The following is a 22,192-nucleotide window of genomic DNA, read 5'->3' on the forward strand; positions in this document are numbered from 1 at the left end:
TCAGGAAACAATTATTTTCATTCTCTGCCGCATCCCTCCTCTGCTCACACGTTTCCGTCATGATTTGAGATCCTACGCTACATAAAAAACAAATAAAGCTTTTTCCAATTTTCCTCTAAATACAAAAACACTGAGAAGAAAATTTCAGCTGCATTTATTTATATTGATCTGGAAGGTATTTTCTTCAAGCACTGAACAAACATCTCTGCAAACATCAATATTGGGATTAGCCTCAGAAATATCAGCTATATTTCATATGCGAGCAGCTCTTACCTTTGGGACCATTTGCCCCTTCATTCATTGCATCTTTTATTACTATTATTATTATTTCCTTTACAAAATTTGCCCTGTTGTAAAAGAGGCTGCAGGCCACCTAAATATCCCCATCCTTCTTAGCCTGCTGACAATGAATATGTATTTAAGCAAAGAAGAATGGAGAGTTGGCTGAACTTGTATCTGTTGCAGGAAATTGAAAGATGGTTTCAAAGGTTCAGTGTCATTATGCCTGGCTTCTAGCATCTAATCCATGGGAGAAATGCAACAATTTTGTTATTGTAATGTTACTGAGCTCTTCAACGACTCTTGGCTTTGGAACAAAACCCATGAATTTTTGCCCAGAAACCTCAAAAGCACTGTGCAAAGAACAATCATTACAATTATCTTCATTTTGCAGGTGGGGAGACTGAGGCAAAAAGGCCAACATTTTGAAACTTGGGCTTCAGAAGTTAGGCAACTAAATCCATAATTAAGAGCTTAAGTTAACAGCCTGATTTTCAGAGATGCTCGCCACTCATAGCTCCCATCTTCAAACCCCATTCTTTGCTGGAATTCTCCATACCTCCACCTCCACCCTGGTAACCTCTATCCTTCCCCTTCCTGAATGATTGCTCTGGATCGTGCCTTCTCTTCCTTTGCCCTGTCTTCAAGGCTGCATCTATGCTAGAAAGTCTTTACTGAGTGGAAAAGAAAGGCAACACTTTCTAGCGTAGATAAGAGGTAACATTTTGAAAAGTACCAATGTGACTTAGGGTGCCTAAGTCCCATTTTCAAATTATTTATAGTGGAAATTGGCATAGTTAGAGCAGAATGGTTCTACTCAGCTGTGACAGTCAGTATTCCCAGTAGACAAGCCCTGACTTTCATGGACTCTTAGGCTCAGTTTGAAATTTGAAAATGGGACTTAGGCCCTTTTGAAAATTTTTCCTAAGGGCACATCCTATTCTCGGTCAAATTCATGGGAGTTTTGCGTTGACTACAATGGGAGCAGATTTGGCAGCCTGGTTCAGACCGAAAACATTGGTTGGCCTAGCTATGTCACTCAGTGAGGGGAAAAATTCAGAAAAAAAATCAGAAAAATTCAGACCCTTCCCAAGAGACATTGTCAAGCCGACCTAAAGCCCCGGTATAGACACTGCTAAGAGGACAATGACCTAGCTACTGCCTCCCGAAAGGGTGGATTAAGTACAGTGATGGGGGAAAAAACCCTTTCATTGCTATAGGAAATATCTACACTACAGCACAACCACACCGCTGCAGTGTCTGTAGTGTAGCCAAGCCCTAAGGGATTAAAAGGAAGGTGGGAGGGGGATATCACGACTGCACTATTAACAGCCCAAAACACACATGACCTTTGTTCTGTTCTGCACAAGTTCTATAGACTGCTGTCAGCACCACAGAACCTGAATCCCTAACATGGTGGGACAGCAAACAGAGACCTGTAAGTGAAGTGCTTACATACCACAGGGCTATTGACTATTGGCTATTGACCCCTGGATCTGCCATTGACTCACTGCCTAACCTTGGGCAAATCTCTTTCTCCACTCAATGTCTCAGTTTCCCCATCTGTAAAATTGGCACAACAGTACTTACTCACCTCTGTAAAGTACTTTCAGATCTGAACATGAAAAGTGCTACCTGCATCATCAGTAACTGTCATTGGGTTTGTGGGTAACTATCCCATTGGAATGTGGATGTTTTTCTAAAAGATCTGCTCTAAGGATTATTTTGAGGATGGTCTCTGGCCTGTGCTGAACAGGAGGTCAGACTAGATTATCACAATGGTCCCTTCTGGCTTTGGAATCTATTCAGCTATTGTATTTTTTTTAAATAATCAAAATACAACATGTTTTCACTTTTACTGTAGAACTGGTTGAAATGTTTCATCTGAAACTATTTAAATTGGTGGTTTTCTAAAACTGAAAATCCTCATTACAACTTTTCTCCCTGCCCCCAACCAAAATGTTCCCATTTTAAATCAAACCTAAACATACTAAAGAAGCTGAATTTTTGAAAGGGTCTGTTTTTGTTTTTCCTTCCTTTTTGTCACTGAATACAAAAGAATGATGTTGAGGGTTTTTCGGTTTTGTTTTTTACATTTACTTATTTTTCCTCACTGCTCTTTCACTTTTCTGGTAGCCATTCTCAAAAACAAAAACAAAAACAAAACCCAAAACTTCCTCCACTTTTGAAAAGTTACAGAGGGAGTGAAAGGAAAAAAAATGAAAGAAAAATTAACAAGTGAGGGGTGGGCGTGGGGGGGAATCCCAAACCCTGAATATTATTGCCTCAGGGGTAAACAAGAGGGAAGGGAGAAACACATACAAATAAAAAATGATTCCAACCCCCATGCAACTCAGACAACTTTGAATCTCCAGAGTTTTCATGAAGTTGCTTTTTCTATTTTTCTACTGACTCTGTTCTATTTTGTCTCTACGCTGAGTATTGCAAACAACTTTGCTACCCCACACTCCCCAGCCTGGCATGTCTGTGAGGTTGGTCAGTTTTATAATCATGTTGTAGTTGAGATAGATGAAAGCACAGAGAAGTTACATGAGTTATTCAAAGCCACAGATTAAGCCAGAGGTGAGGCTGGGAAGAAAACCCACGACTAAAGCTAGGGGAAATTTTTCAACCAAAACTTATTTTCAGAAAAAAAAAGAAAAAAAATGCACATTCAGTGACACCAAAACATTTCATTAATTTGTGTCAATTTTGCTGAATTGTTCTAGTTAGGGGAAAAAAACTGAAAAAGCTGAAATGTTTCATTTTGACATTTTCAAAACAAAGCGTTTGTATTTGAAATAACTTTTCATTTGGAAATTTCCTTTTATTTTATTTTTAGAGTTTAAAAACATGTTAAACGATGCTCAAAATCCAAACATTTCAGTTTAGGTTGAATTATGACACATTTTGTTCGACCCACAAGGAATTTGTTTTTGACTTTTTGAGTCACCAAAAAATTTGAACATTTTCAGTTTTGTTTCAACCCCAAACAAATTGTTTTCTCCCATTTTTCAGAACTGCTAATGAACAGAAAAATCCATTATTCACCCAGCGCTACCCAGGATTCCAACCTTTTGTTTTCAGAACCGGACAGCTCCTTCCTAGAGCTAGAAACAGAACCCAAGAGTCCTGCTTTTCATCATTGCCCACCATTCTTCTCTCACGTTACATCCATATGAAGCATCTACAGGAAATGCTACATTCTGGGTCCATAATGTCGGTGGCCTGGCATGGCCTGTGATTCACGATGCTGATTAATCATAGAATCATAGAATCATAGAATATCAGGGTTGGAAGGGACCTCAGTAGGTCATCTAGTCCAACCCGCTGCTCAAAAGAAGGACCGATCCCCAATTAAATCATCCTAGCCAGGGCTTTGTCAAGCCTGACCTTAAAAACTTCTAAGGAAGGAGATTCCACCACCTCCCTAGGCAACGCATTCCAGTGTTTCACCACCCTCCTACTGAAAAAGTTGTTCCTAATATCCAACCTAGACCTCCCCCACTCCAACTTGAGACCATTACTCCTTGTCCTGTCCTCTTCCACCACTGAGAATAGTCTAGAACCATCCTCTCTGGAACCACCTCTCAGGTAGTTGAAAGCAGCTATCAAATCCCCCCTCATTCTTCTCTTCTGCAGACTAAACAATCCCAGTTCCCTCAGCCTCTCCTCATAACTCATGTGTTCCAGACCCCTAATCATTTTTGTTGCCCTTCGCTGGACTCTTTCCAATTTATCCACATCCTTCTTGTAGTGTGGGGCCCAAAACTGGACACAGTACTCCAGATGAGGCCTCACCAATGTCGAATAGAGGGGGACGATCACGTCCCTCGATCTGCTCGCTGTGCCCCTACTTATACATCCCAAAATGCCATTGACCTTCTTGGCAATAAGGGCACACTGCTGACTCATATCCAGCTTCTCGTCCACTGTCACCCCTAGGTCCTTTTCCGCAGAACTGCTGCCTAGACATTCGGTCCCTAGTCTGTAGCTGTGCATTGGGTTCTTCCGTCCTAAGTGCAGGACCCTGCACTTATCCTTATTGAACCTCATCAGATTTCTTTTGGCCCAATCCTCCAATTTGTCTAGGTCCCTCTGTATCCTATCCCTGCCCTCCAGCATATCTACCACTCCTCCCAGTTTAGTATCATCCGCAAATTTGCTGAGAGTGCAATCCACACCATCCTCCAGATCATTTATGAAGATATTGAACAAAACCGGCCCCAGGACCAACCCTTGGGGCACTCTACTTGACACCGGCTGCCAACTAGACATGGAGCCATTGATCACTACCCGTTGAGCCCGACAATCTAGCCAACTTTCTACCCCCCTTATAGTGCATTCATCTAGCCCATACTTCTTTAACTTGCTGACAAGAATACTGTGGGAGACAGTGTCAAAAGCTTTGCTAAAGTCAAGATACAATACATCCACTGCTTTCCCTTCATCCACAGAACCAGTAATCTCATCATAGAAGGCGATTAGATTAGTCAGGCATGACCTTCCCTTGGTGAATCCATGCTGACTGTTCCTGATCACTTTCCTCTCATGTAAGTGCTTCAGGATTGATTCTTTGAGGACCTGCTCCATGATTTTTCCGGGGACTGAAGTGAGGCTGACTGGCCTGTAGTTCCCAGGATCCTCCTTCTTCCCTTTTTTAAAGATTGGCACTACATTAGCCAAAGTCAGCCTTGGATTATCAAAGTTCAGATGCTAAAACATAAGCCTTTGCCAGCCTGCAGATAGAAACAATACTTCAGAAGCTGTCAGCCAAAAATGAAGATGAATGGTATATTTTTGGCCATGAAGCTTTCTTTGGGCCATGAAAGGGAACAAATAAGCTAACAAGGAGGAAGTCTCTGGTTTACTTCCCAAATAGCCTGGAGAAGTCCCTGCAGAAGAAATGATATCTTTAATTTTTCTTCTCTCTCTTTATTTTTACTTTATTTCCTTCCCCTCTTTCAGCTGGGTTTATGAAGGATTCGAAATTGCTGTTGAGCTTCACAAAACAGAAGAAAAGGGGCCATTTCTGGCGGCAACATATCTGAGGAGAATCAGCACTCTGGCATTCACATGCTGGGTTCTATGGGCCAAGTCAGTCAAGGGGGGATGGGTTAAAGAGCCAGGTCATAATCCCTCACCCAGCAAAAGCTGTGCGGGAAAGGTGTCAGGGACAGCTTTCTCTGGCGCAAGGAGAAGTCAAATACAGTAGCAGAAAATGAAATTCGGAATGGTGAGTATTTGCCAAGGCCAGGACTGGCGCATGATGTCACCTAAACCAGGAGAATGATGAACCTCCCACTATAGATTCCGCTTGCCTTTGGCCCAAACACAGCCATAGAATGGCTGTAGGCCATAGTGGTTTGAACCATTGCTCCAGCATGCTGTACGAATGGAGTGTACAATACAAAACCCTGAATAACAGAGGTCCAAGTTATCTAAAAGGCCATGGGCAAGACTGTCCATCACAGTATGGCCTCTTTATCATGCTCTGGTGGCACCAAGAGGATGAAAAAGCTGGTGGATCTGGTCACCCATGGAATAATCCAGGGGCACATTGGCTCTATACCATCTTCTCACAGCTCCTGGCACAGGAGGCATGGCTGGGGGAAAGATAACATAGCTGGAGCATTGCTTCACTACAGCACATCTCAGCTTACAAAATGGCCCTATGAATCCTTAGGAAGCCAAAGATAAGTGAGAGAGGCCCTGAGACTGCTGTAATTTTTGCCAGGAGCTGAGTCTCTACCACTAAGGAAAGGACTCAGTAGTCATGAGGGATAATCAACTGAACATGAGTGGCCAGGGCCATGCTGTGAAGAGGAGGACTAATGTGATCCTTGGAGGTATAACCAGGGTGGTAGGAAGGTGATTTTACCAATATATGGGACTGGTGAATACAAGCTGGGTGACTTCTTGGTTCACAGGCAATTCCCGAAAACAAATAAAAATTCTTGCACTGAACAAAATATTTTGTTCGATTCAAAACAAAATATTTCACTTTGATTTTGCGACTTTTAAAAAATATTTTGGATTAGTTTTGAAAATACGGTGAAAGGAGATTTTGAGAGAAAAAGTCATTTTGAACCCCAAATTCAAAACTTTTTGTTTTGAAACTGTTGAAATGCAACATTTTGACTATTTTTGAAATTTGGGCCTGAGGGACAAGTGAAACAATTTGGCAAACCCCACAAGAATTTGCGAAACATTCCCATGTCACCACAGCTGTGTTTTTTTGACAAAAAAAGTTTCAGCCGTAATTCCGCCCAATCAAAAAGTCAAAAACAAATTCCTTGTGGGTCGAACAAATGCATCATAATTCAACCCAAACTGAAATGTTTTGTTTGGATTTTGAGCATTGTCTACTGGTGAGCCCATGGCTTGAATAAGGTGCCCAGTTCTGGTGTCTACACATAAAAAAGGCATGTGTGAAGTGTGAGCGAGTTCTGAGTGAGCACTGGAGGAGCAGTGACTCATTCAAACAGACTCATTGACTTCAATGGGCTACTCACACAAGTATATGCTCAGCAGCATGAAGTGAGGGGCTCCTCTCCTCTCAGGCTAGGTTGGCTCATGACTGTGTTCCATGTGCTTTGTTGAAATGGCATCCCTCCCCTACCCCCAACCTGTGTAACCAGCTTAGCTAGGCTTGTTTCCTTCCAGATCTTGAAGCAGTGGATCATCCCACAATGCATTGCTCTAAGTGCTGCTCTGGGTGCATATTCCCTATGCATTCTATCCCCCATGAATGAAATATGAGACAGCTGCTCATATTCTCCCCACAATATACACACTGTGTGGTAGGAAAACTGGCCATATGACTAAGACCATTTCCCTTTATCAAGGCAACCAAACACCGATAATTCTACGCACACTCAATACTACTTTTTGACTTGGCTTGCAAAAGCCGCAGCTTATCGCATAAGGTGAAAGAGTGCTGGCCAGGTCTGGGCTCAGAGTGTGACAAAATACACTATCAGCAGTGCAGCCCACCGGAGCACCCAGAGGACAGGAAGTCAGAATCGTGGGTTCTCTTTCAGTTGTAGCTGTTGATTCATTGAGTGATGCTAAGCTAGCCACTTTCTCTCTCTGCACCTCAGTTTATCCATCTGTGAATGAAAACTCAACAAGGGGCTGCGAGCCATGTTTGATGTCTATACAGATGCTTTGAAACCCTTGGATGAAAGGAGTCCTGCAAGTGCAAAGTAGCACTTTGATGAGTTCTCTTTCTTACTGGCACTGAATATGCAAATCAGGTGGGCTGAGCTCCAGACAGAGAGCACACTCCAACACAGGCATCTCTGGAGATTTGTTCCTTTTGTCTATTGGAAGCAGATGTCCAAGCTTCCTTGTGCAATGCCTCAGGCACTCCTGGGGTGGGGGTGCTTTCTACATACAGTGATCAACATGCCAAATAACATTACGCTTACAAGAGGCAGTGTGGCCTAGTGGATAAAGCAAAGAACTGATAGGAGATCTGTGGTCTATTTCCAGTTCTGCCATTAGCCTGCTGGGCAAATCACTTCCTCTCTCTGTGCTTCGATTTCTCAATTAGTAAAATAGGGATAATGATACTGACCACCTTGTAAAGTGCTTTGAGATCTCCTGCGTGGACACTTTAGGATGCTGGGATCATTTGAAACCACACACCTTATTGCACAGCTAGGGAGAAAGACTATGGCACCACCTGCTTGCTCTTGGACCTTTCAGTTACTTCCCACCCTGGAAGAAAGGAGTACCTTCAAGAAATGAGGGTCCCCAGAGTCTCACCCTGCATGTTGCCAACTCTTACAGTTCGGGGGATTTTCTTTAAGCCCCAGCACCTGGAGTAATATATGTGGGTGAGAATTTCAGCTTCAAGGTACATTTCTAGCCTTCATGGGGGCAGAAAAAAATAACACAGAAGTATGACCTCTAAAGGGACAAAACCCAAAAGACAAAAAATTAAAAAAAGAACCCAATGGCTGTTGCTTTTAAAAATCTCATCATGTTTAAGTTACTCTCACGGTACTTTGGAGCCTGACACATGATTTTGATAACCTGTTGTTTGCAATAGTCTGCAGGTGCCTCTTGTATGGACGCCCATGCCCCCAATACCCCAAATAGGATGGGGCCATGGAGTGGGGGTGTGCTCTGAGGGCTCCAGATTCCTTTCACGTGGCTCTGCCGGGGAGGGATCATTGTGACTTTGGGTGGGCCTGGCGCTTGATTTTTTAGCCCTGGGGGTTGCTCATGCTGAGAGAAGATCATTTTATAATAATAATTTGGGTTGTCTGGGTCAGACACTCTCCCCTCGAGTTCTGTACGTTTAAACAGCTTTTCTCTTCCAAATCACGAAAGACAAGAAACGGTTAAACTCCAAACAAAAGATGGAAAGAAAGGAAAATGGAGGAGGGCTGCTTCTGGGGGGAGGGGGGTGGATTGATTCGTCTGGCCCTGCATCTCCAGTACAGTTAGAAGCAAAACTAGTATTCCAAGACGTTCCTACAGCAAAGTCCATCAGCAAGGCACTCACGCTCAGCTGCTCTGAATATCAAGGTATACTTAAGCGCTGGGGGCTGGACTAGCGGTCCCTTCCAGCCCTACATTTCTATGATTCTAGCTAGATGCAAAGTCTGGTATAAACCCCCATTTCTTTCCCTTATCTCTTCCCTCACTCAGGCACAGACACAGCGTCATCGATTCCAAGGCCAGAAGGGACCACTGTGATCTCCAGTCTGACCTCCTATATAACCCAGGCCATGGGACCCCCACCAAATAAGTCCTGGAGCTGATCTTTCAGAAAAGCATCCAATCCTGACATACAAATGGTCAGTGACGGAGAATCTGCCACCACCCTCAGTAAGTTGTTCTAGTGTTAATTACTCTCACTGTTAAAAATGTACGCCTTATTGCCCGTCTGAATTTGTCTAGCTTCAACTTCCAGCCGTTGGATCATGTTAGACATTTCTCCGCTACACTGAAGAGTCGATTATTAAGTGTTTGTTCCCCAGGTAGACACGTATAGACTGTGATCAACCCTTAACCTTCCCTTTTGTTAAGATAAATGCTAGTTTCACTCAAACCTAAAAATCACAAGCCTTAACCATCTGGCTCAAAATGGCAACCTCATCTTTCAGAGGATACAGGGACAAACTGGGCTCCCTTTGTCTCAGGACAGCAGCATGCTTTCGCCCCTGGATGGATAGGAGACATTTCCAGCACTTAACTCATAGAAAAAAAAGAGTCTGGGCTCTGCAAGTCATTAGGCTGTAATTCATAATCCAAACACAGATCAAACAATTTGCCTGCTGACTGGAGCTTGTAGAGCAAGAAGCCTGGATGGCTCCTCTAATCTTGTGGCTACAGATGAGAGACGATTCTAACTCCAAAGGCTGAAGCAATTGTTCTTTGTAATTTACAGATCAGCAGAGTGCCTGCAGCAAGTCCATGCACAAACTGGGTATAAATGGGGGGCCCGTTACGTCTCTGCTCCCTTCACAGCAAACTAACCATGCGCCTCAGGTTTCCCACTTTCTCTAATCAGACTGTGGCAGCCTAGGTGCTGGCAGGTGGTTCGTTCGAAGGTCATTAGCACAGACCCATCACAGCTAGAGGCTGGTTGGTATTGTGCCCTGCAGAATTGGCACCGTCTCACCATTTGTTTGCTAGGTTGTGACTTGCAAGTTTTTTCCAGGTTGGATATGTTTCCAGCAAGTACTGCTAATGACTAGGAGTGAAAAAGATTCAGATCATGGTGTAAATCCAGTATAACTTCACTGGAGTCACTGCAGTTTTACACAGGGAATAGCAAGAGCAGAACCAGGCCCCATGATCCTGGAAAGAAGACTCTTGCAATGGACCCTTCATCTGAAACTGATGATTGGATAGAGACTGGGTGGAGTGTGCGAAAGGGGTTGTGCAGGGAAGAATGATTTCTCCTCCATGGATCTTTGCCAACAAAATCAAGGGTGAGTGATGCCTGTTATCCCCAGTCCATAGCAAGAAACACCAAGGAGGAACACTAAGCTAGAGCTGGGTGATGTTTCTTGGCCAAAATATTTCTTTGGTGAAAAATGCAGATTCGGCAACACCAAAACATTAATGTCAATTCAGGTCAGTTTCACTGAATTGTTTTGGTCCCAAACCAACCCATCAACCCAAAAAGAAAATTCTGAAAAAAAATTGTAAAAAGTTATTTCGACATTTACAAAATGAAGCGTTTTGATTTTTCAGTTCAGAATGACTTTTTGTTTCAAAATTCCCTTTAATATTATTTTTTAAAAATTCAAAAATGTTTACAAATGGTCAAAAGCAAAGCAAAACCTTTCCTTTTTTTTTTTTCAAAATGAAGCAATTCGTTTAATCCAAAATGATTGTTTTTGACTTTTCGATTGGCTGAAAATTTCCTAAAATTTTGTTTTCCTTATGACCCCAAATTATTTTTTTTCTGATTTGTTTTTAAATTACCAGCAAACCAAAAAGTCTGTTATTTCACCAGCACTAGCCCTGAGCTGGACACTCCATTTGCTTTGGGCTGATCTTCCGCTAGGTCTCAGCATTGACAAGGACATGTGCCGGCAGATGCAAGAGCTAAAGCAGAACTTAGGAACTAGATATAGCTCCACTTCTTGCATGTTTCAATGCTTGCTGCATTTAAGGAAGGCTGTGAGCTTTTTTCTTTAGGGTCCATGTGGCTGGCAGCATGGAAGAATCCTAAAGAACTGAACAGGGGATTAGAAGGGTCTATAGACAATAATTCAGGATCTGTAGAATTGAGTAACAAAGGCCATATCTACACTATCCGCAGGATCGGCGGGTAGTGATCAATCTATTGGGGATCGATTTATCTCGTCTAGTGTAGACGCGATAAATCGATCCCCAATCGCTCTGCCGTCGACTCCGGAACTCCACCACTGCAAGAAGCGCAAGCGGAGTTGACGGGGGAGCGGCGGCCATCGATCCCACTCTGCGAGGACGTGAAGTAAGTGATTCTAAGTCGATCTAAGATACGTCAACTTCAGCTACGCTATTCTCGTAGCTGAAGTTGCGTATCTCAGATCGATCCCCACCCCCAGTGTAGACCAGGGCAAAGATAGGATCTGCATTACCTGGATGGCTATTTTTGTAACCATCTACAGATGGGTGAAATTCTCTTACCTGTGTTATGTGATGGAGATGCTTCCTTCTGGTTTTAAATTCTAGCATTTCTTCCCCAGCTGGAATCCCTGCACTAGACCACACACTTTCTTCCTCAGCTAATGGACCTGTTCCTATACACATCTACTCTATACACAAGAGACAAGGTGGGTGAGGTGATATCTTTTATTGGACCTGTCATAAATATAAGGGGAAGGGTAAACCCCTTTGAAATCCCTCCTGGCCAGAGGAAAAATCCTCTCACCTGTAAAGGGTTAAAAAGCTAAAGGTAACCTCACTGGCACCTGACCAAAATGACCAATGAGGAGAAAAGATACTTTCAAAAGCTGGGAGGAGGGAGAGAAACAAAGGGGTCTGTGTCTGTCTGTATGCTGCTTTTGCCGGGGATAGACCAGGAATGGAGTCTTAGAACTTTAGTAAGTAATCTAGCTAGGTATGTGTTAGATTATGATTTCTTTAAATGGCTGAGAAAAGAACTGTGCTGAATAAAATAACTATTCCTGTCTGTGTGTCCTTTTTGTAACTTAAGGTTTTGCCTAGAGGGATTCTCTATGTTTTGAATCTAGAGGTAAGGTATCTACCATCCTGATTTTACAGAGGTGATTCCTTTACTTCTATTAAAAGTCTTCTTGTAAGAAAACTGAATGCTTTTTCATTGTTCTCAGATCCGAGAGTTTGGGTCTATGCAATTGGGTCTATGCAAATTGGTGAGGAATTTTACCAAACCTTCCCCAGGAAGTGGGGTGCAAGGGTTGGGAGGATTTTGGGGGGAAAGACGTGTCCAAACTACGTTTCCCAGTAAACCCAGTTAGAGTTTGGTGGTGGCAGTGGAGATCCAGGGACAAAGGATAAAATTAATTTGTACCTTGGGGAAGTTTTAACCTACACTGGTGAAAGTAAGCTTAGGAGGTTTTCATGCAGGTCCCCACATCTGTACCCTAGAGTTCAGAGTGAGGGAGGAACCTTGACATGGTGGCAGAGTGGTGGGATTAACCTGAAATCATTTTGAGATCAATTTGAGATTTTTTGATCTAGAAATACAAAGTTTAAAAAGGAAAAATTTTTTTTTTTCCTTTGGGGCTGCTGGAAGGGAGGTCCAACTGAAAGCAGCTAGTTTTTTCTCTGCTTTGGGGCCAGAGCAGAGACAAAGGGGGATTATCTTTGTGAATTGCAGGTTTTCTTTGCCTGGAGGCAGGGTACTTAACTCCTGCAGGGAAATTCACAGTCTTCCAAACCAGAGTTTTTTTTTTCCCTTAAAGTAAACGGGGAGGTGTTAGGATATAGATATTCAGGCCTGTCTGTAAAGGCCTATACTCTAAGAATTTAGGTGTATTCTTTCACTTGGCTAGTGACAGAGGTACAAAAGAAAGAATCAAAATCACTGTCTCCCGGTGTAAGGGCCTTCTCTTACTGTGACAGTTTGTGGCCCTGTTCTTAGGCTAAGGCCTTTGGCTAAGCAGCAGAGGCAGCCATAAGCTGGGAAGCGAACAGTCACATCCTCACATTCCAAACTAGTCACATTGAAATAAGGTGCTATTGGGCTGTTAGGCACTATCAGGACGGGATTGTATTCCTATCACCTCCAGAGAAAGGGAAGTGCCTAGAAAACTTAAAAGGAAAACTTAGTTTGATAGCATCCTGTCTGGCAAGAACTCACTTATCAATAGCTGGGATGTGAAATCCTCACTTCTATATTGTTTTGTCATTCTAGTTCCCACTTTGCTGTTGTTTGTCTGTATAATCTCTGTCTGGTTCTGTGATTGTTCCTGTCTGCTGTATAATTAATTTTGCTGGGTGTAAACTAATTAAGGTGGTGGGATATAATTGGTTACATAATCATGTTACAATATGTTAGGATTGGTTAGTTAAATTTCAGGAAAATGATTGGTTAAGGTATAGCTAAGCAGAACTCAAGTTTTACTATATAATCTGTAGTCAATGAGGAAGTGGGGGGGTGGGGGTGGGGGTGGGGGTGTGAGATGGGAACAGGGAATGGGGGTAAGAAAATTGAAATCATGTTTTGCTAAAGGGGGAAATGGGAACAGGGAATGGGAGTAAGGAAGTTGGAATCATGTTTGGCTAAGGGTAGGAATGGGAACAGGGACACAGGTGTAAGGCCTTGTGGTGTCAGAGCTGGGAAGGAGGATACTAAGGAAGGAAACTGGAATCATGCTTGCTGGAATTTCACCCCAATAAACATCGAATTGTTTGCACCTTTGGACTTCGTGTATTGTTGCTCTCTGTTCATGCGAGAAGGACCAGGGAAGTAAGTGGGTGAAGGAATAAGCCCCCTAACAGGAGGGGTGTTCTACCCATTTGCCTGGAGACAAAAGTGGCAAGAGTTTCTTTTTTAGGATTTTTATTTATTTTTTGTTTGTTTTACAAGGAGCACAGGTTTGAAAAGGAATTTTTTTCCTTTGGGCTGCTGGTAAGCAGATTTCCAAGTAGTTGGAGGTTTTTTGCTTTAATTTGGGGCCAGAGCAGAGACAAAGGGAATTGTCTTTTTCTGTAGGCTGACAATCACTATCAGAGAATAGGTATCCTATTCCAGCACAGCAAAATTTTAAAGCCAAGTTTTGTTTATTTTATTTCTAACCCTTGGGTGTAAAGTTAGTTAAAAACAGAGAGGTTAGGATGACAGAATCCACGTCTCAACAAAAGCTGGAATTAGCCAGATTTCAGGCTGAGGAAAAACAAAAGGAACACAAAAGACAGATAGAACTCATGCGGCTGGAGAAGGAGGTACAGGAGGCTGCCCACAGGAGGGAAATGGAGGCAAGGAAGCATGTGGAGGAGGAGAAGGAAAAAGAGAGGAAGCATGTGGAGGAGGAGAAGGAAAAAGAGAGGAAGCATGAACTGGAGATGGAGAAGGTAAAGGCTCAGCAGAATATACCAACAAACCCTAGCAATCCTTCTCCAGGTACCACTTCCCATCCCAGAAAGTTCCCCACCTACAAGGCAGGTGATGATATGGAGGCCTTCTTAGAAAACTTTGAAAGGGCCTGCCTTGGGTACAGCATCTCTACCAACCAATACATGGTAGAGCTGAGGCCGCAAATCAGTGGACCCTTAGCTGAGGTGGCAGCTGAAATGCCTAAAGAACACATGAACAAATATGAACTGTTTAAATCCAAGGCGAGAGTCAGAATGGGGATAACACCCGAGCAGTCTCGTCGGAGGTTGAGAGCCCTAAGGTGGAAACCAGATGTGTCATTTACCCGACATGCCTACCACATTGTGAAACATTGGGATGCCTGGATATCAGGAGCCAGTGTTGAATCTCCAGTAAATTTGCCCTTCCTAATGCAAATGGAACAATTCTTAGAGGGTGTTCCTGAGGAAATAGAAAGATACATCCTACATGGGAAGCCCAAAACTGTAATCGAGGCAGGAGAGATTGGAGCCAGATGGGTGGAGGTGGCAGAGAAGAAGAAAACTGGTCGCAGTTAGAGCGGAGATCAGAAGGGACAACCCCAGACCACACCCTATTACCAGGGGCCGCCCAAAGCCCCACCCACCTCCCAAAGAACCCTCCATAACCCTTATCGTCCCACCACCCTGTTCTCCAGCAACCCACCTCGCCCCAGTGACCTGTCAGCTGGACGATGTTTTAAATGTAATGAGCTAGGGCATATAAAGGCCAACTGCCCCAAGAACCCCAACAGATTACAGTTCATTGCACCAGAGGTCTGCAGGCCTAGATACCTTCCAGATACCCTTGGAGCGGAGGGAAACTGTGAGTGTGGGCAGAAAGAAGGTCACTGAATGGAGGGACACCGGAGCACAAGTGTCAGCTATCCATGTTTCCTTAGTGGACCCCAATTTAATCAACCCAGAGATCCAAGTGACGATTCAACCCTTCAAGTCCAACTCTTTCGATTTGCCTACAGCCAAGTTGCCTGTCCAGTACCAGGGCTGGTCAGGAACGTGGACTTTTGCAGTCTATGATGATTATCCCATCCCCATGCTGTTGGGGGAAGACTTGGCCAATCATGTGAAGCGGGCCAAGAGGGTGGGAACGGTCACCCGCAGCCAGGCTAAACAAGCCGTGAGACCTAGCTCTGTTCCGGAAACTTCTATCAGGACCTGGTCAGAGGTGATGGACCCAGACCCCAGGCCAATGTCTGCAACAGCAGTAGTGGATCCAGTCCCAGAGACCCAGACAGAGCCAGTCCCATAACCAGAACCAGCAGAACAACCAACACTAGACCCATTGCCAGCACTGAATCCAGTACTTGCAACCTCAACACCAGAGGGCCCCACCGAACCTGAACTGGCAGCAGCTCATAACCCTACACAAGAGGCTCAGCCAGAGCCTGAACCCCAACATAGTGTCCCAGCGGAGAGCGGTTCATAGTCAAAAGAAACAGCCCCATCCCCTACATTGCTTCCAGAGGGACCAAGCATAGGTCCACAATCCAATGAGGAACTGATGTCTCCAGCATCAAGGGAACAGTTCCAGATCGAACAGGAAGCAGATGAAAGCCTCCAGAGAGCTTGGACGGCGGCATGGAGCAACCCACTGCCTCTCAGCTCTTCTAATTGATCCAGGTTTCTTGCAGAAAAAGGACTTTTATACAAGGAAACTCTTTCTGGGGGATACCAGGAAGACTGGCATCCTCAGAGACAGTTGGTAGTTCCAACTAAATACCGGGCCAAGCTCTTGAGCTTAGCCCATGATCACCCTAGTGGCCTGGGGTGAACAGGACCAAAGACCATTTGGGGGGGTCATTCCACTGGGAGGGAATGGGCAAGGATGTTTCTACCTATGTCCGGTCTTGTGAAGTATGCCAAAGAATGGGAAAACCCCAAGACCAGGTCAAAGCCCCTCTCCAGCCACTCCCCATCATTGAAGTTCCATTTCAGCGAGTAGCTGTGGATATTCTGGGTCCTTTTCCAAAAAAGACACCCAGAGGAAAGCAGTATATACTGACTTTCATGGATTTTGCCACCCGATGGCCAGAAGCAGTAGCTCTAAGCAACACCAGGGCTAAAAGTGTGTGCCAGGCACTAGCAGACATTTTTGCCAGGGTAGGTTGGCCCTCCGACATCCTCACAGATGCAGGGACTAATTTCCTGGCAGGAAAACCTTTGGGAAGCTCATGGGGTAAATCACTTGGTTGCCACTCCTTACCACCATCAAACAAATGGCATGGTGGAGAAGTTTAATGGAACTTTGGGGACCATGATACGTAAATTTGTAAATGAGCACTCCAATGATTGGGACCTAGTGTTGCAGCAGTTGCTCTTTGCCTACAGAGCTGTACCACACCCCAGTTTAGGGTTTTCCCCATTTGAACTTGTATATGGCCGTGAGGTTAAGGGGCCATTACAGTTGGTGAAGCAGCAATGGGAGGGATTTACACCTTCTCCAGGAACTAACATTCTGGACTTTGTAACCAACCTACAAAACATCCTCTGAACCTCTTTAGCCCTTGCTAAAGAAAACTTACAGGACGCTCAAAAAGAGCAAAAAGCCTGGTATGATAAATATGCTAGAGAGCGGTCCTTCAAAGTAGGGGACCAGGTCATGGTCTTAAAGGCGCTCCAGGTTCATAAAATGGAAGCATCGTGGGAAGGGCCATTCACAGTCCAGGAGCACCTGGGAGCTGTTGATTATGTCATAGCATTCCCCACCTCCAACCGAAAGCCTAAGGTGTACCATATTAATTCTCTAAAGCCCTTTTATTCCAGAGAATTAAAGGTTTGTCAGTTTACAGCCCAGGGAGGAGATGATGCTGAGTGGCCTGAAGGTGTCTACTACGAAGGGAAAAGTGCTGGTGGTGTGGAAGAAGTGAACCTCTCCATGACCCTTGGGCGGGTGCAGCGACAGCAGATCCAGGAGCTGTGCACTAGCTACGCGCCAACGTTCTCAGCCACCCCAGGACTGACTGAACGGGCATACCACTCCATTGACACAGGTAATGCTCACCCAATTAAAGTCCAACCTTACCGGGTGTCTCCTCAAGCTAAAACTGCTATAGAACAGGCGATCCAGGATATGTTACAGCTGGGGGTAATCCGCCCCTCTGGAAGTGCATGGGCATCTCCAGTGGTTCTAGTTCCCAAACCAGATGGGGAAATACGTTTTTGTGTGGACTACCGTAAGCTAAATGCTGTAACTTGCCCAGACAACTATCCAATGCCACGCACTGATGAACTATTAGAGAAACTGGGATGGGCCCAGTTCATCTCTAACTTGGACTTAACCAAGGGGTACTGGCAGGTACCGCTAGATGAATCTGCCAAGGAAAGGTCAGCTTTCACCACGCATTTTGGGCTGTATGAATTTAATGTCCTCCCTTTCGGGCTGCGAAATGCACCCGCCACCTTCCAAAGACTTGTAGATGGTCTCCTAGCGGGATTAGGAGAATATGCAGTCACCTACCTTGACGATGTGGCCATATTTTTGGATTCCTGGGCAGAACACCTGGAACATCTACAAAAAGTCCTTGAGCACATAAGGGAGGCAGGACTAACTGTTAAGGCTAAGAAGTGTCAAATAGGCCTAAACAGATTGACTTACCTTGGACACCAGGTGGGTCAAGGAACTATCAGCCCTCTACAGGCCAAAGTGGATGCTATCCAAAAGTGGCCTGTCCCAAAGTCAAAGAAACAGGTTCAATCCCTCTTAGGCTTGGCCGGTTATTACAGACGATTTGTACCGCAATACAGCCAAATGGCCGCCCCACTGACAGACCTAACCAAAAAGAAATAGCCAAATGCCATTCAGTGGACCGAAAAGTGTCAGAAGGCCTTTAACAAGCTTAAAGCGACACTCATGTCTGACCCTGTACTAAGGGCCCCAGACTTTGACAAACTGTTCCTAGTAACCACAGATGCTTCCGAGTGTGGTGTGGGAGCAGTTTTAATGCAGAAAGGACCTGATCAAGAATTCCACCCTGTAGTGTTTCTCAGCAAAAAACTGTCTGAGAGGGAAAGCAACTGGTCAGTCAGTGAACAAGAATGTTACGCCATTGTCTACACCCTGGAAAAACAAAAAACTTATTCGGTGGAGTTTAGCTCTCCAAGATTTTGATTTCGACATCCAACACATCTCAGGAGCTTCTAACAAAGTGGCTGATGCACTCTCCCATGAAAGTTTCCCAGAATCAACTGGTTAAAATCGTCCTTGAGATGTGGAAAATATTGTTAGTCTTTATGTACTTGGCAGTATATTTAGAGGTGCATGTGTCTTATTAACTCTGTTTTTCCTAGAGCTCCAGGAAGAAATCCCAGCCAGCTTTTCACCCTAGCTGAGATTTGGGGGGCGTGTCATAAATATAAAGGGAAGGGTAAACCCCTTTAAAATCCCTCCTGGCCAGAGGAAAAATCCTCTCACCTGTAAAGGGTTAAGAAGCTAAAGGTAACCTCACTGGCACCTGACCAAAATGACCAATGAGGAGAAAAGATACTTTCAAAAGCTGGGAGGAGGGAGAGAAACAAAGGGGTCTGTGTCTGTCTGTATGCTGCTTTTGCTGGGGATAGACCAGGAATGGAGTCTTAGAACTTTAGTAAGTAATCTAGCTAGGTATGTGTTAGATTATGATTTCTTTAAATGGCTGAGAAAAGAACTGTGCTGAATAAAATAACTATTCCTGTCTGTGTGTCCTTTTTTAACTTGAGGTTTTTGCCTAGAGGGATTCTCTATGTTTTGAATCTAATTACCCTGTAAGGTATCTACCATCCTGATTTTACAGAGGTGATTTCTTTACTTCTATTAAAAGTCTTCTTGTAAGAAAACTGAATGCTTTTTCATTGTTCTCAGATCCAAGGGTTTGGGTCTGTGGTCACCTATGCAAATTGATGAGGAATTTTACCAAACCTTCCCCAGGAAGTGGGGTGCAAGGGTTGGGAGGATTTTGGGGGGAAAGACGTGTCCAAACTACGTTTCCCAGTAAACCCAGTTAGAGTTTGGTGGTGGCAGTGGAGATCCAGGGACACAGGATAAAATTAATTTGTACCTTGGGGAAGTTTTAACCTAAGCTGGTGAAAGTAAGCTTAGGAGGTTTTCATGCAGGTCCCCACATCTGTACCCTAGAGTTCAGAGTGAGGGAGGAACCTTGACAGGACCAACTTCTGTTGGTGAAGAGAGAAGCCCTTGAGTCAAACAGGGCTTGTCTTCAGGTCTGGGAAAGGTAACTTTCACCAACCGATGCTGGTCCAATAAAAGGTATTATAATACTTAGTCCTGCCTTGAGTGCAGGGAACTGGATGAGATGACCTCTCGAGGTCCCTTCCAGTCCTATGATCTCACCCAGCTTGTTTCTCTGATATCTCAGGACCAACATGGCTACAACAATACTACAAATAATATTTATTTCTCTACATAGCAGCCAACAGTGATTGCTTGGCTCATGGCTTTAAGAGGAAAAAAGGGAGCGGGGGAGGGAATAAACTGGCTCATGAGAAAAAAGGGCAAGAATAGAAAGGCCCCAGGCATCTCATCTTGCAGGGGCTGGGAACAAACCCAGAAGGGAATCAGAGCGGGGCACTTTCCTGTAAAAATGATCCCAATCCCAAAGAGTCAGTCACTGTGTCCAACCGAGTTAAGGATTGTTTGATTCCTGGGATGCAGAGGGGCAGAGCTCGGGTGCAAAGTGCAGAGGCGTTCAGGCTGCGATGGTGCGATCAAAAATGTGAGCTGTGGTCGTTTGCTTTTGCTGAGCATGGCCGTGTCTACCTGGAGCACTGTGCACGCGCTTAAACCCCTAGCCTCCCTGCCTCTCACAAAGCAGCTCCTGAGCACTGCAGTCTGGAGCTCTTGATGGTTTCCTTAGGAACGCTCAGCACATGTGACACTGTTGGGGGGCCCACTGGGCTGGCTGCTGGAGATGGGCAGATAATTGCGCCTCATTCTCATTCACGTGGACAGCCTTATTTGCTTTGTGCAAACATTTGTTTCAGGGAGGCTGCATTGAGTCAAATGATCAGAGGGGACCTTGTGTTGGAACAAGGAGCGTGTGTGTCTGTGTGTGAGCTCACAACCACCTCCAGAGGGTATCTAAGATTGACACAGGCGCTAAATCAAGGGAGAAGTACCAGGTTATATGCAATGCCCATGTGAGCGTGACTAGGGAAAACTTAATGCAATTGCTGCCGCGAACAACCAATGAATCCTGTTTCTAGTGTTTAATTCTTCCTTTCTCCCTCAGTCAGGAAAACAAAGAACTCGCCATGCATCTCAAATGTTGTATTCCCATATGGCTACTTTGCCAACTCCCAACAGCGTGAAATATCTTTGCACAAGACATTCGCCAACTAAACATTACCAACAAATAAATCCACTGGCATCATGATCCATAGGTGCTGGAACTAGGGGATCTCTGTTAGGATATAGATATTCAGGCCTGTCTGCAAAGGCCTGTACTCTAAGAATTTAGGTGTATTCTTATCACTTGGCTAGTGATAGAGGTATAAAAGAAAGAATCAAAATCACTGTCTGCTGGTGTAAGGGCCTTCTCTTACTGTGACAGTTTGTGGCCCTGTGCTTAGGCTCAGGCCTTTGGCTAAGCAGCAGAGGCAGCCATAAGCTGGGAAGCGAACGGTCACATCCTCACATTCCAAACTAGTCACATTGAAATAAGGTGCTATTGGGCTGTTAGGCACTATCAGGACAGGATTGTATTCCTATCACCTCCAGAGAAAGGGAAGTGCCTAGAAAATGTAAAAGGAAACTTAGTTTGATAGCATCCTGTCTGGCAAGAACTCACTTATCAATAGCTGGGATGTGAAATCCTCACTTCTGTATTGTTTTGTCATTCTAGTTCCCACTTTGCTGTTGTTTGTCTGTATAATCTCTGTCTGGTTCTGTGATTGTTCCTGTCTGCTGTATAATTAATTTTGCTGGGTGTAAACTAATTGAGGTGGTGGGATATAATTGGTTACATAATCATGTTACAATATGTTAGGATTGGTTAGTTAAATTTCAGGAAAATGATTGGTTAAGGTATAGCTAAGCAGAACTCAAGTTTTACTATATAATCTGTAGTCAATGAGGAAGTGATGGGGGTGTGAGATGGGAACAGGGAATGGGGGTAAGAAAATTGGAATCGTGTTTTGCTAAAGGGGGAAATGGGAACAGGGAATGGGAGTAAGGAAGTTGGAATCATGTTTGGCTAAGGGTAGGAATGGGATCAGGGACACAGGTGTAAGGCTCTGTGGTGTCAGAGCTGGGAAGGAGGATACTAAGGAAGGAAACCGGAATCATGCTTGCTGGAAGTTCACCCCAATAAACATCGAATTGTTTGCACCTTTGGACTTCGGGTATTGTTGCTCTCTGTTCATGCGAGAAGGACCAGGGAAGTAAGTGGGTGAAGGAATAAGCCCCCTAACAATCTCCTGCACCCCCTGGCTTGAAGTGGTTTTTATCATATACCAGGTTTACAGTTTGCTTCAGTTGCTCTCAGTGCCCCCACTAGTCAACTTGTCCCAGCCCTCCTGTTGTGATCTGTTTGCAGACAGTGTGCACACAGAGAAAAAAAGCTGAATCTGATGTTTAAATTGTTGGTGGTGAGTAGTTCTTGCAGCTCTGCCTGCTGTCCACAATGTGCTCTCTGCATGGGCCATTCACGCAGGGCAAAAAATCTGTATGTGAAGTTTAAGATTGGGAGAGTCCTTGTATTTGGAAGGAAGGTGCTAAATCCATCCGTATAACTTAACCTTTCCATACGCCTTAGGGAAAGGTCCTATTGCATCTATTAGAAAAGGAAAACTGCCCTATATACACACACACAATCTCATAGAATTATATCTCTGCAACAGAATTCTC

At 44.4% G+C, this 22,192-nt stretch overlaps 1 protein-coding gene across 2 annotated transcripts in view; it reads right to left on the reverse strand.

Annotated features, from left to right (window-relative positions):
* ASIC2 (acid sensing ion channel subunit 2) overlaps positions 1-22,192 on the reverse strand; it is a 1,322,378-nt gene that overhangs the window by 600,512 nt on the left and 699,674 nt on the right. The window lies entirely within an intron of this gene.

Source organism: Lepidochelys kempii, chromosome 27, assembly GCF_965140285.1.
Source record: "Lepidochelys kempii isolate rLepKem1 chromosome 27, rLepKem1.hap1, whole genome shotgun sequence".
NCBI classification, from domain to species: domain Eukaryota; kingdom Metazoa; phylum Chordata; order Testudines; family Cheloniidae; genus Lepidochelys; species Lepidochelys kempii.